This window comes from Nicotiana tomentosiformis, chromosome 8 (assembly GCF_000390325.3).
Source record: "Nicotiana tomentosiformis chromosome 8, ASM39032v3, whole genome shotgun sequence".
Taxonomy (NCBI): Eukaryota; Viridiplantae; Streptophyta; class Magnoliopsida; order Solanales; family Solanaceae; genus Nicotiana; species Nicotiana tomentosiformis.
The window spans coordinates 101,394,285-101,409,821 of NC_090819.1; the positions used below are offsets into that span (position 1 = coordinate 101,394,285).

The 15,537-nt window shown below is 32.8% G+C and overlaps 1 long non-coding RNA gene across 2 annotated transcripts; it reads right to left on the reverse strand.

Annotated features, from left to right (window-relative positions):
- Nucleotides 1-8,826: 8,826 nt before the first annotated feature.
- LOC138896698 (uncharacterized) lies at nt 8,827-15,174 on the reverse strand. Of its 2 annotated transcripts, none has more exons than XR_011410093.1 (2): nt 14,676-15,174; nt 8,827-9,308 (listed from the first exon to the last, which is right to left on the reverse strand). It is a non-coding gene; the product is annotated as an uncharacterized lncRNA (long non-coding RNA). The 2 variants fall into 2 exon arrangements; XR_011410092.1 differs by lacking the exon at nt 8,827-9,308 and adding an exon at nt 14,202-14,551.
- Nucleotides 15,175-15,537: the final 363 nt, after the last annotated feature.

Below are 15,537 nucleotides of genomic sequence, written 5' to 3' on the forward strand. Positions count from 1 at the left end.
TGCTTAACGTGACTTCCCTTTTATAGTTAAAATCTGAGCAGACAAAGTGTCTTTTAATAAAGAAATAAATAAATACAGAATCCCTCTTTTAAAAAGGATCTGGTTTTATTTAATAGTTATTCCCTTTTTCAAAATGGATATTAGCACAGTTAGGACAATTGACAACAGACCTAACAAGTAACAAGTAAACAAGGACTAGTGGGTGCATGCAACAAAAAAACAGTTTTCTGAGTGACCCTTATTGATAAAGGATTGACTTGTTTTTATTATTGTAATCAGCATCTCTCACTTTAGAATCTCTGATTAGAGTTTTAATGGTACATTTTTCTTACTAGAAAGAAAAAATGCGAAATACATAAGCAATTAAGCATACCTCTGCTAATAATTGAAAAACAAAAAAACAGTCCGGAGCATTAAGCTCCTGCTATGCGCGGGTATAGGGAAAGGCTGGCTCACAAGGGGGTATATTGTACACAGTCTTACCCTGCATTTCTGCAAGAAGCTGTTTCCACGGTTCGAACCCGTAACCTCCTGATGATATGACAGCAACTTTACCAATTATATCAATTCTCACTCTGACAAATAGAGATGATTGGAATATTGATCATGAGATAAGGAGAAAATTATTAAGCGTATAATTAGAAATTAAAATGCATGTTCATATATATATATATATATATATATATATGAACTAATGGCTGAATCTCTTTTTATCTTTCAAATTAAGAAAAGATAAATTAACTCAAATAGCCGCTCACCTAATCTGTTAAATTAAAAATAGCCAACGGATGTATAATATATATATATATATTTATAATTATGTATAATCAATATATAAATTATGTATACCGACTAAAAAAAGTAAATAATAAATTTGGCTGGCTATTTGTATAACAATCCTAGTGGGGAAGGAGAAAAAGAGATTCAAGATAGGATGATACCACATCTCATTAAGGTAAATTATTTCCTTATTTTAACTATTAGGAGTGGTTTGACCTGAAGGTATTTTAAGTGATTTGAAAGTACAATTGCAAGTTTTGATAATATTTAAAAAATTTAATAACAACAAATTGTTGAGCCACGCTAGTTCTGCTAAGGAAAATTAACATTTTAATAGTGCAAAGAAGTTAATTAATTACATATAAAGAAAAAATGGAGTATGGGTTGACCACCTAGTACAAGTGTTGGCATGTGAGGATTTTGAAGATTTTGATGATATATGTTGGCATAGGCAAAAGGCATGCGCATTATATTCCTGAAATTATTTGGGATTAGAAAATAAAAAATACATTTGTTTTTTCTCTTTTCTTTGCGCATGACTACTTATGGGACCCCACTTCAGTACATGCGGGAGCACAAGACGAAGTAGATGACATAATGTTATGAGGACAGGTCAAAGCCCAATATAGTGGGGAAAAAACCTTAGTCCTACTATATCTTCTTTTTCTTTTTCTCTTTTGGTTTACATTAATTTGAGTTTTTTTTATACCAAAGCTTGGTACGTTTGCTGAAGATTAACGTAAGAATAGCTTTGTCTACAGGATTAAATTGAATACTGATGGTAATATCAAGACTCAATTTGAAAATGGTGCTTTTAATTTGGTGAGATTTTTATAAATGATCAAGATAAGTAGATGTTCGGACACTCAAGCAAGATGAAGCCTGCCTTAAGTCTCGCTGCAAATTAAAACTATTCCGTATCAAACAAGGGCTAACATTGGCAAACGAAATAGGCTATAAAGAACTAAAATTGAAATTGTTGTCACGCTTGTAATAGAGCATGGTATACATTGTCATCCGTTTCCAATAGGTATCAATTGGCACCCCTTCGTTGAATAATTACATTGTTTAAATAGGTAATTTTTAAAAATATATATATATATATATTATGTATTGAACCCTCTTGACTTATTTATGTATTTATTTCTTTAAATTTTAACACTTCTTAATAAAAATATTGGCTCAGCTACTTAGTTTCACCCTATAATTAAAGAATGTAGATATTTTTTGGAAGTCACTAAGACCACGATCACACATAATGGAGGAAGCGAACCAAAATGCAGACTTTTCTGGCGAATGAAGGCCCACATACATGAAGAAGATTTGATAATCTGGAAGAATACGCTAAAGAAAATCGAGTTTCTTCTCCCGTAAAATTTGAATGTGTGGCTTATAAATTTTTTTTAAAATTACCTTTAGTCTTTTCAATGTAAATAAATAAATAAAAAGAATATGACAAAGAAATTGTACATAAGGAATAATTATTCGTGAATTATTAATTGTATATAATTATCGGAATGTTTGCTTTATATTAAAAAAAAAATTGGATGTATTATAAAAGTTTTATAACTTTTCACTTGTCGTTAAATAAATAAAAAATAGAAAGATCAACATCAAGGTAATCCTATTGTTTTACCCCTATATATAAAGCTAATTCTCGTATAAATTATCCTACAATGTACCCATGTAAAATAATATCCAAGTTACGGTATAAATTTTATTACTATAGCTTATATCAAAATTGAATGCCAACCAAATGTAGTTTGGACTTTGGATTAATACCAAATTTTATATCGAATTTTTTTTTTTTTTCTAATCTCAATAACCAAACAGCCCCTTTTCTATGAGGAGGCTAAGGATCACTCTTTCTAAAATGTATTTATCAAAATGTAGTAGTATTAAATTATGCATATTGATAAACTACTTACAACTTACCTATTAAATAAAGTACCTAACCAAAAACTTAGTTAACCAATTTTTTTTTTTATTACACCATAAATGATCAAGGTAAGCTATTTATTGAGCGCATTAATAAATTTTTATAGTTTTATTTTGGATTGAATTCACAAAATTTAATCATATTATTTGAATTACACCACAAATGAACATGGTAAGAAATTTAACAAGATATTTGAATTACACCATAAATAACCACGGTAATTCATTGGCTCGTGTAATAGTAATTTTATCAATTAATCTTTCATTTTTGGATTGTCTTCAAATAAAATCTTTAAATGGTTGCAAAACTAACCTTCTTTATGGGTCTAATGAAAATGAAAAAGTGAATAAGTAACGTGAAATACCTTCACTTCTTCTACATTGTATAAAAATTTAAAGTGAATTGTGGAAAAGGTTCTTTCTTTGATATTGTAATGCGATGTTGGGTCCTTACTCTTGCTTGAAATTTAGATTTGTATTATTTTTAGAGGGAGAACATAATCTTACTCATCCCTTATTGATGGCTGATAAGTGAAAAATTCGGAGAAATGTATATTTTTAGCCGTTCCTAAAATAATAGCCAATAATATATATATATATATATATATATATATATATATATATATATATATAGAGAGAGAGAGAGAGAGAGAGAGAGAGAGAGAGAGAGAGAGAATACATGTGTATTATATACAAAAATATACACATTTTATATATTTTTTGGCTATAGAGTGCAATTAGTTTATTTTGCCCAAAGATTTACTCTAACATCTATAGAGAACTGTAATTATAGCCAATATTTTGGCTAATGGAGTTCATCTCATATAAGCATAAGCATCTTTGCAAAGTGTAAATTTTGTTGGCAATATTTTTTGGGATCCAAAAATATTGCAGTGTATATCTCTTCTTTTACACCTAAGACGCCAAGACATTTTTGCCTATAGAAGGGACGACCATTAGTTCATTTTATACATATCAACAAGATTTGAGTCTTCATTTCTTGTTTCTTTTCTTTCCTCCTTTATTAAGAGTGTTTTGTATGAGAGTTAGTGTTGGGAAGCACTTGTGTGAACCCTTTAATTCTTTGGAGTGATCTTGTGAGGTTATTCTCTTAGGGTATTTGGGATTAATTAAAGTGTTTACTCTAATTTTGTACTCTCTTTTGTACTCTTATTGGTATAGTGAAATTGCTCCTCTCCGTTTGTGGACGTAGGTCACTTTGACCGACCACGTTAAATTTGTGTCTTCTTTATATGCTTTAATTGCTGTTGTTATCAACTTCCATTGTTTTTGTTATTGTCATTATACCGTTGTTTGGCTAAACTCCGCACTACCCGGTTCCCGATCCTAATAAATTGGTATCAGAGCCGAATCTAACCGTGTTAGTTTCAATAGCCAAAATGACTCTAACAAAGACCTATGTTGAGAAACTATGTTGAGAAATTTGACCGAAGTGCAAACTTCAGAATGTGGCAATTAAAGATGGAAGTTATCCTAATTAGGATGTCTTAAACTTGGCGTTGCAAGGAAAGTAGAAGAAGCCGGATAAAATGACGGACGAGGAGTTTGCCATCATAGATAAAAACGCAAAATCAGGTATCATCTTAAATCTCTCAAATGAGGTTTTACGAGAAGTTTCTGTAGAAACAACAGCCAAAGGCATGTGGAAAAAATTGAAAACCTTATATATGAAGAGGACGATGGAAAATAGACTTTACCTGAAGTAGAAGCTTTATACAATTCGTATGGGTGAAGGTATATCTATTCTCTCTCATATTGACACCTTTGATACCATTCTTATGGATTTGAATAATATAGATGCTGAAATTAAAGATAAGGATCAAGTCATGTTACTGCTTTGTTCTCTACCCTCAACTTTTAAGCATACAAGATATACTATGCTTTATGAAAAGGATAATATCTCTTATAAGTATATTAAATCTATCTTAAAATCAAAAGAACAGATAGATAGTGATATTACTAGGGAAGCTATTGGAACTCAAGCGGAAGTTGGCTTGTTTGTTAGGGGAAAATCCGACTCCATATCCAGATACAATAATTTAGAGTGTCGTTATTGTCATAAGAAAGGTCACATTTTCTCTGAATGCTATAAACTGAAAAATAAAGAAAAGCATAAAGAAAGAAAAAATGAGCACAAAAATACTCACACCGCCGAAGCTAGTGTAGCAACTGGTGAGATTGAGGGAACTATATTTTTAGCTACTAAAACTAGTTTTAGATTATACAATGAGTGAATTTTAGATTTCGGTTGTTCATATCATATGTGTCCTAGCAGGGACTTATTTTCTACATATGATTCAGATGCAGGTGGAGGTTCAACTGGATAAAAATTTTACTTGTAACGTTATTGGCAAAGGTACAATTCAGATCAGAATGCACGATGGTGTGGTGAGAACTCTCACCGATGTTAGATATGTTCCTGAGTTGAAGAAAAATCTCATCTCTTTGGGTATTTTAGAATCCCTTGGGTGCAAATTCACTGGTGAATGTGGAGTTCTAAAAATTTTTCAAGGTGCTATTATGATCATGAAAGCACACGGATCTGGTTCGTTGTATACTTTATTGGGATCCACTGTTATAGGCCCTACTACAGTTTTGGTATCAGACAACTTGTCTGATTTTGATGGCATTAAATTTTGACATATGCCTATTGGGACTTTTGCGGAGAAGGTGGAGCAAACTTACTATATCAGCCAAAATAAGGCCAAGGTGGAGATTTATAATTATGGCCAATATTTTGGCTAATGAAGTACATCTCACATAAGTATAAATATTTTTGCAAAGTGTAGACTTTGTTGGCAATATTTTTTGGGACCCAAAAATATTGCATTATGTGGTGGATATCATTTGCACAAGTTGTATCTCTTCTTTTACACATAATAGGCCAAGACTTTTTTGTCTATAAAAGAGAAGGCCATTAATTCATTTTATACGCACCAACAACACTTGAGTCTTCATTTCTTGTTTTTTCCTTTCCTCCTTTATTAAGAGTGTTTTGAATGAGAGTTAGTGTTGGGAAGCACTTGTGTGAACCCTTTAATTCTTTGGAGTGATCTTGTAAGGTTATTCTCTTAGGATATTTGGGATTAATTAGAGTGTTTACTCTAATTTTGTACTCTCTTTTGTACTTTTATTAGTATAGTAAAATTGCTCCTCTCCGCTTGTGGACGTAGGTCACTTTGACCGAACCACGTTAAATTTGTGTCTTATTTATATGCTTTAATTGCCGTTGTTATCAACTTCCATTATTTTTGTTATTGTCATTATAATGTTGTTTGGCTAAATTCTGCACTACCCAGGTTCCGACTTCCGATCCTAACAAGAACAGTCTGAAATTAACTTTTCCAAACCTCAAGGATATTAAATATCTCGTTAATAGCAATCATGAAAATATTTAATCTTTCACATCTCATATTTAACTAAGTATGATCTATAAGACTTCATTTTGGAGCAGTTACAATATGGCTACTTTGTTACGATTTCTCCGCTAGTCACTGCAGATGCTTTGTCTTTATTGTTGGAAATTAAATCAAGATTGAGACAGAAATAACTTGGAATCAAGAATCAGAACAAAACATGATTATAGATATTAAAGATACAAACAATTTCGTGCCATTATTCGAGATTGCATGTTTCAAGGAGTATGATGAAATGTTTATTGGTGGCATTACTCTACCACCTATAGTATGTTCAATTAGAGTTGAATGAGTGTACAAGTCCAACTACAAGGCAATCAGAGAAGTAGATGATTACAAAGTAAAGGGAAATCATGATATTTTGAAGGGATTTACCATGAGGAAAGACAAATCATATATGAGAAATATTGAAGATAAATTGAAGTTGACTAAATATGGCACTCGTGATTTTATTGATGCTACATATTTTAGGAAATTGGTGGAGAGTTTAAGGTACTTAACTTCTACAAGGCTTGATGTTACTCATGGCATGCTCAAGTTTGAAAATCTTGGTTTAAGAGAGGCTGTTAGAAATTAAACCAAGATTATTTAGTATTCCTACATCGCCTAGGATTTGGTATTTACTAGTTTATTTAATTTATGTCTAATTAGGATTCACAACCAAAATCATGTATGAATAGGTTTTTTAGATTCTAGTCAAATTTGGTTTGTAGTATTATAAATATGGATGTTACTACATATTTTCTATTGTGAAGAGGTAGCTATGATGTAGAGAGATTCAAAAGTTTATGAGTTGTGAAAAATGCTCATGGCATGTTCTCTCCCTAGTTTAATAAATTTCTTCTATATAGTCTTTGTTAAATTTTTTACTTGTGCCTAAATTATTCTTGGGATATTTCAATCCTTCATTTATTATTCCGCTCCTTGTGATTAAGTTAATGACTCGTTAAACTAATGACTCGCAGTAATAGTAGTAGTATCAATTACGTAAATATCTTCAAAGAGATTTTCTTTCTTAATAGAAGAATTTAAGACTCGTCGATTTTTTTTTCTTGTAATACTTATTATTACATCATACGTGTCAATTATTTCGCTAATTTATTCCCCTCCAAAGATATATATATATATATATATATATATATATATATATATATATATATATTAGAAACTTAGTATTGTAAACGTTATTTAAGGTCCACATCAAAGGTTCAAAACTCAATAGTTTAGAGCAAAAGATGCTATTGCAATTTTTTTATTCAATTCTCCAACCAGACTTGGGGGTTGGACTAAATGATGTAATGTATATGGATAGGCATAATTGCAGACAAGAATCAAAAGATATGTTGCATTTAGTTGGTAGGCAATAATACACTATTATGTGCAGCTAAGCTGGTCCTATATAGAAACTATATATACACTGTACACTAGACACGCACAATATGAATTATGTTTTGTATGTTTTCATATGTTATGATGAAATGAATCAAATGAAGGAATTTGGGGAGGTTTTGTTTCTTAGTTTAACTACTTATTAGTAGGCAGGCGTGCTCTTTTCTACTGGATTTCATTGGCGGCCGGCAGACCAACACACTGGTGGGGACTAAAGGGTCCACATATTACCTATTCGTATGATTTTCCAAAGTTTAAAAATTATGTGAAAATAGGATGAGATTTTGCAGTTCAAAATTATTTAGAGTGTTGAACCAATTTTTCTCCACAAATTTAAATAAAAGATTAACCTTACCTTATTGTGACAAGAATGTGCTTGAGAAGTGATCTTAATTAACACCATTTATGTTATGAGGTGTTACTCAATCAATTTTTTTTATTTCTTTTTTGCTTTGTTTTTGTTTTTGTTTTAGGCTTTCGATATTTGAAAGCCACTCGACCAGCTAATCTAGATTAGTGTCGCGTAAGTCTAGTAATGGAGATAAAACGATTTTTAGAGATATTCTTCAATATCAAAAACCTAATTATTTATCGCACCCTTTGGTTTATTTGATACATTCTTTATTAAATCATATATGTTGAAGGGGATTTCATATTTGAGGGGAGCCTCGGAGCAATGATAAAGTTGTCCCTGTGTGACTTATAAGTTATGGGTTCGAGCCGTGAAATCAGTCATTGATACTTGCATCAGGGTAGACTATCTACATTATATCACTTAGGGTTAGGGGAGGCATTGGGCCGGTTCGGGCCCTAAACGGACCAAGTGGGCCGGTCCAAACGGTCCCGGTCCCAAACTAAACGGGCCAAACGGTCCCGAGCTAAACGGTCCTTTTCTAGGAACTGGCCCGGGACCGGGCCACGAACTTATGGTCCCGGGCTAAACAGGCCGGGCCCGTGGGCTAAACGGGCTAAGTGGGCCCAACATCTAAAATATTATTATTTTAAAAAAAAAATTAGAATTGAAATTAAAGACAAAAAGATGTAAAAAAAAATATCTAAGGCAATGCCTTGTAAATTTTATTATAGAATTGTGACCTGAACTTTTTAATTCAAAATTTAAAGATAAAAATATTGTAAAGAGATATTCAAAGTAATGCCTTGTAATTTTATTATAGTATTTAAATAAAATATGGCAATATCTTTCTTAGTCTTCCTCCCCCTATGGAATGAATACAACATGGTATTAATACCACCACTGAGAAGAAAAAGAAACTAATCAAGATGTGTCAAAATACAAGTTAAATAATACATACTAATTTTTGTTCATACAAGTTACATGGTATCTCTTACAAACTTCATAAATCCTTCAAGGTTCGGAGGAATTTCAGTTGGTGGTGGCGGAAAAGTAGCTTGGTCATCGCCGCTTCCATTATCGGGCGAAGTATCATCCTCCGCAAGTTTAGCTAGCAGTTCTTCGTAAGCTTCGTCTTCCTCTGGTTATGATTCAGCAAGTCCAAAATTTCTTCTTTCCAAACGGATCCAATCTCTGAAAAGTACTGATTTTTCCAATCTCTCCCTCATAGACGCTGTATAATCACCAAGCTGAAGTCTTGCTTGACTGAAAGCGCTCTCTGATACTACTATTGAAGCTTGAATAGTTAAAATATCTTAGGTCATCCTTGAAAGAACCGAAAAGTATTTTTCTTTGTCCTTTCACTATTGCAAAAAATTAAAGGAGTCGTCGGGATTCACTTCCTCAATTCCCTGCGACAAATAAATTTCAAGCTCATTTAGTTGTAAAAAATTACTACTACTAGAACCTTGAGAACCCCTAAACCCCGTCCAAGTACTAAGTGATCTTACTCCCGCAGTTCTTTTAAATGATTGAGAATAAGAAGAAGAAGGAGTTGGAACATTTGGTCTAGCATAATTTAATGCAACTTGATAAGCATTATAAATAGTTTGAGCATTTATTCTAATTGAGGCTATTGCTTCCGAAAGTTGAGACAACTCATCATCTTCAAGTGCTATACCATTATAAACAGTTTTGTAGCAAAATTGAGGACCTCCTAATTTCATACAAGGATTTAACAAAGCAACAACACCATAAATAAGGAAAATAGGAAAAAACTATTTTTTAAACTTTATTCTCATAGAATCAATAGCAAGTTGATAAATTTTCTCACCCTCTAAAAAATTAGCAAATAAATTTACAAGTTCTGCAATATAAACTAAACAGTTAGAAATAGTAGGATAATATTGCCCAGAAAATTTATTTGTAGCAATATAAAATTTTTCTAAAAAATCAACAAGCATTTTAACATTAGCCCAATCCCCATTCGTAAGGTGCTCATCATCATCACTTACATGTGCATTAAACGTTGAGTTTATGGGGTTTCTATATTCATATGCAACAACCAAACTTTCATACATGTAATTCCATCTAGTTGGACAAGGTTTATGAACCTTTCTTTCTCTTAGGCCAAATTTATCGCATCTTTTAAAATATTCTCTAAGTCTACTTCTACGATTTGAATAAAAAGCCAGTTAAGAGCCATTTTAACCTTTTCAATTTTAATATTTAAAATTCGCATACCATCACCCACAATTAAATGGTAAATATGACAAATACATCTAACATGAAAAATGTTACTAAATGCAGGATTTAGCGTAGTAAGCAAGGCTATAGCATTTGTGTTACTAGTAGCATTATCCATTGAAACTGACATTATTTTATCACTAATGCAAAAATATCTACAAATATCCGTAAGTGTGCTAGCAATAAACTCCCCTGTGTGACGTGAATTAATTATTCTATAAGCAATTATGCGCTTTTGCATTATCCGATCATCATCAATCCAATGACTGGTAACGGCAAGGTAATCACAGTCGTTGCCATTTCTACCAATATCAGTTGTAATAGCAACACGATAATTTATATGAGTAAAATAAATACCGCAAATATTGTTCATATTCATGCTTATATTTATAAATATCGCTCTTTAGGGTTGTGCGAGGAAAACCTTTATAAGTAGGATTCAAAAAAATTCTAATATAATGCACAAAGTTAGGGTCATAAGGAAAACTATAGGGTAAGCACATAACAATTACCATTTTTGTCAATTTTTCCTGATCTTTTTTTGGATCATAATATAAAATACCACTGGTAGCCTTATTTTTACCAAAAAAGTTTTTTAAGGAAGCCATCTTAATTAATCAAGTAATAGCATATAAATAAAACAAACAAAACTATAATATTAAAATTTAAGATTTGGAACGAGTTTACCGAATTGACGAACAACTTGTTGAAAATTGATTGTCGTTGAAGACTTGAAGACTTCAATTCACCAACTTCATAATTATTTCACAAATTGTTACAATAAAGTAAGCAATAGTAGCAAGTATAGAAGAAAATTAGAGAGAGATTGTGATAGATTGATATTGATTTTGTAAGAAAAATGAAAGAACGAGGGGGTATTTATAGTTGAAAATAGGAAAAAAATATAATTATAAAAAGTTTGGGGTTAAAACAAAGTTTGGGGGAGGGGGGAGGGGGAAGGGAGGTTAAATGGCTATTTTTGACAGTCCAACGACTGTTTTTTTAATTTTTTAATTTTTTTTATTTTACCGTTGAGACAGCTTGGTCCGCCAAGGGACCGGTCCCGGGTGGTCCAAACGGTCCCGAACCCTGGCGGTCCCAAAGTATAGGATCGACCCACGAGACCGGCCCAGGCCCACTAATACTGGTCTTACCGGCCCTGGCCCGTTTGGCCCGCGGTCCCGAGCCGGTCCCGGACCCGAACCGGCCCACTTGCCAACCTTACTTAGGGTGCGACACTTTCCTATATCCTACGTGAACACAGAATACTTCGTGCACAGAACTGTACTTTGCCATTTTATTCCATGTTACAATAACAACAACAACAACCCAGTATAATCCCACTAGTGGGGTCTTGGGAGGGTAGTGTGTATGCAAACCTTACCCCTACCTTAGGGTAGAGAGGCTGTTTCCGATAGACCCTCGGCTCCCTGCCTTCAAGAACTCCACACCTTGCTCTTGGGGTGACTCGAACTCACAACCTCTTGATTGGAAGTGGAGGGGCTTACCACTAGAGCAACTCACTCTCGCCTAAACCAAGCAAATTTTGTTCCATGTTAAACCAAGCAAATTTTGAACGTTTATACACTTATGGAGTGCACCAAGTTAACGCCCCCTAGGTTTCAAATATTAGATGGGCATTGGGTAGGCGTAGGACAAAACTCAAAAGGCAAAAAGAGGAAGTGTCTGTTTATTGTCTCTCGGGCGTGCAGTGATTCCACTAAGTAAATATATTTTGTGGACTCACCACTCCATCTTCACTTCTCACTACTCCATCATACCCCCACATTCATTTTTCAGCTTCTCTCAAAAGTATTGTTCTATACATCCCAATTTCCCTATTTACCCTTCTAAAAGATTAAAAAAAAGTACCTTTTTAAAGATAAAATAGGGGTAAAAAGAAAATTGTAAAGCAATCCTGTGAGGATGAAACTATTAAGGAGAAAAAACTTTACTTTATAAAACTTGAGCAACTATCATTTCTAGCTAAAGTAAGAATCTTGGTTTTGCTGTGCTAAAAGTTTCATATAAGACGTTTATCGGTGTATGTATAATTTAGGGAGAAGCTCTGCTCCAGTAACGCTAGCTCCAAAATTTGTCAATAGTCCTCTTGATGAATGCCACGTGGACAAAATAACTTTTAAAGGCTAGGTTCGTTTTTTCATTAAGAGATAATTTTTTAACCAAAATATAACAAAACAAAGAAATGTATATTCCCCCTCTTGCATTTTCTATTTTTCCATCTCTCTAGTCTCCGCTATATTTCCATTACAAATAAACATTACACTTCTCCATAGAATCTCCAAAATACACACCAATCAATATATTTTTGTATAGGGTAAAATATGATATGACATGTGGCTGACTAAAAGGAGGACACATGGAATCCAAGATGGATAGTTGAGGATTGAACGTAATCACTACGCTTGTCATCGGAATGAATAACGTTCATAAAAGTATATTAAATGCTCTGCACCCGGTAGCATTTACTAAGAAATATTTTACAGCATTAAGAGCTCTTGATTGAGAAGGGAAGTCTTGACGTAACTGGTAAAATTGCTGTTATGTGATCAGGAGGTCACGAGTTTGAGACGTGAAAATAGCCTCTCGCATAAACTTTGGGATTTTGAAGAGCAGTGCGTGTATGTTCCATTGTTGGAAAAAAAAAAAAACAAGCTAAGTGCTGGGTCACCTAGGTGGCGGTGGAGAAGAGTGGAGTAGATATAGAAATAGAATTACCCTACTTTTTTGGTTAAATAGATATTACTCAGTTAATAAAATAAATAAAAATAGTTACTAAATAAATCTAGCCTTTTAAAAGTTCCTTGTCCACGTGGCATTCATCACAAGGGCTATTGACATATACCGGAGCTAACAGCCGATCCCTATAATTTAATTTCCATAAAAAATTGGGCGATTCTTTTCAAATCCGAGCTGCTCTTTTGGTTATAATTGTCTGATAAATCACATGTCATTTATCAAGGTTTGCTTCCTTTATTTAGTAATAAAAATCCTTGAATGAAAGAAAAATTCATTCAGTAAGAAAATAATATGGAATAAAAAGTAAAATTCCACAATACATGTTTATCCGGCAAATGTTCAATAAATCAGAACAAAGCTATTTATCCGGTTGAGAAATGAGAACATAGCATAGAAGACATGTAAAATGATAGTCTGACCTTTTATTAACTTTGACTATTAAATCTTTCTATAAATAAAAAAAGGGTGCTTTGAATTGAGTAACCATTAAAGATAGGCAAAAATTGAAGGAAGGACAAAGGAGAAGGAAAGAGGGTAGGTTGCAAAGTAAAAAATTTATGGTTATTTTAATATTTTTAATTAAACGAATAATAGTAGTCGGAATAGTGGTCATATTTTAGATGATAAAAAGACTATTAAATCGTTTCACCTAGAAAATTCGAACTAGTATGTTATTAAAGAAGAATATATCAAAACTAATTTATATTGCATCCCCTCCCTTGTTTCTTTTTGGCCACCAACTTGTCATCTAATCATATTGGAAATGCGTGAGAAAGTAGTTTCTTTAGGGTATTATAGTCACTCGAAAGATAAGGCACGCACAAAAAGAAGTGCTTATTGGGTTGTTAAAGTTTCCCTGTAATGGGAAGACAAGGGTAAAAGAATTTAACCCAAAAAATATATATATATATTCAATCCACAAAATACTGTTATTGACATTGTTAATATGGAGGGCGGCTTTCAATCATTTTCAAGGCCTTTTTGCGATTTTAAAAAGGCTATTTCCTTAATGTCTTCATCCCCACTAAGTCAATGGGTTTTATATTTCATGAATATGACCTCTCATTACAAGTCAAAGCTTTTTCAACAGCATCATCTCTAGGTAAAGATTTCTTCCCCAAAAAGGTTATACACATCTTTAGTTCTGCTCACGGATCTAAAAGAGGGATATTTGGTTGTATTCAATTTATTGTATGTATTTGTAAGTCGTAACTACTTTTACATTATATTCAATTTGTTGTATTCAATTCGGTCGTATTCAAACAATAAAAATTCAACAACAAAAAAAAAATATTCAATTGTATTCAATTCACCGTATTTAATTTTATTGTATTCAAATAACAAAAAATCAAAAATTACAGGAATTTGGTGGAAAAATTCTCCTTCAGAATACATAAAATATAAGAAATAAGATATACTATATTTACATTTAAAATGAAAAATCCGCTCAAATCCGCTCAGAACTGACAAGGGCGGAGCCAGAGAGTTTGATGCGGGTTTAGCTGAACCTAGTGATTTTGGTTCAAACTTTATATTTGTCTGAAAAAAATCATTAAATATGTATAATTTATTAGTGTAGAACCCATTAACTTAATATGATTAGAATCTCGAACCCACAAACTTAAAATCCTGGCTTCGCCTCTGAGAACTGAGCCAACCAAATTTGAAAAATACAATTAGAAAACCCGACAAATAAAAATACACTATATATATATATATACTTTAAAATAGAGAATACATACAATAATACATTATATTTACACTAAATGTACCTTCTCGCATTTCACCAGCGGTTCGCCGAAAAATTTTCCGCCAAATGTTCGGAATAAAAATAATGTCAAAAGATCTCCCTTCGAGATCTATCCTTTCATGTATGTTTCATGGGGTGAAAGTGATCGGAACTCAACAAACCTAGGAAATAAAATTTTGATTTTCCTTGATTTTTCTTAGATCAAGGAGAATGCGACCAAGAGATTGTAAAAATTTGGGACCATTTGGAGACCGTCGGCCAACGGCAGCAATTTCCAACGATGGCGGTGCAGAGACGGTCTAGCGGCAATCTGTTAGTGACGATAGAGAGGTTTTGGGATAGAAGATGGTTCTTAGGGTTGCGGGAGGAGAGAGATCTGAAAATTGTATGGATAATAAATTTGCTATAAAACGCAAGCATTAGCTATGTATTATAATTATTTTAACTAATTATGGATGATAAATACCTAGTAAATTTTAGTTATACCATGTAACTATTTCCATTTATAAACTCTTTTGGAGTGTGTCGAACCCATAAATAAGCCAAAAGTAATTAAAATTATTTTGACCAACTTGTTAGTTTACTCGACCATCCTCCACATTTGAAAGGATTAAAAGAGAGTTAAATGGTTTATGCCTGTATGTTATACTGTTAATTGGGAGAGGCTCCAACCATGGTTAAAATTGGGCATGCCGCGGGCCCGCACCTATACATATTGGAACTCGATCAGCTTATACACCTTTACTATAAAGTAATAACATGATAATTTTGCAAGGTGTTGATACACTAATGACTTTGGTAATGACTACATTAAAAGGAAATCATTACACTTAATTTATGCCTTTGGTATTTTACATGAACATCAGAGGGACAAACTACGGCCC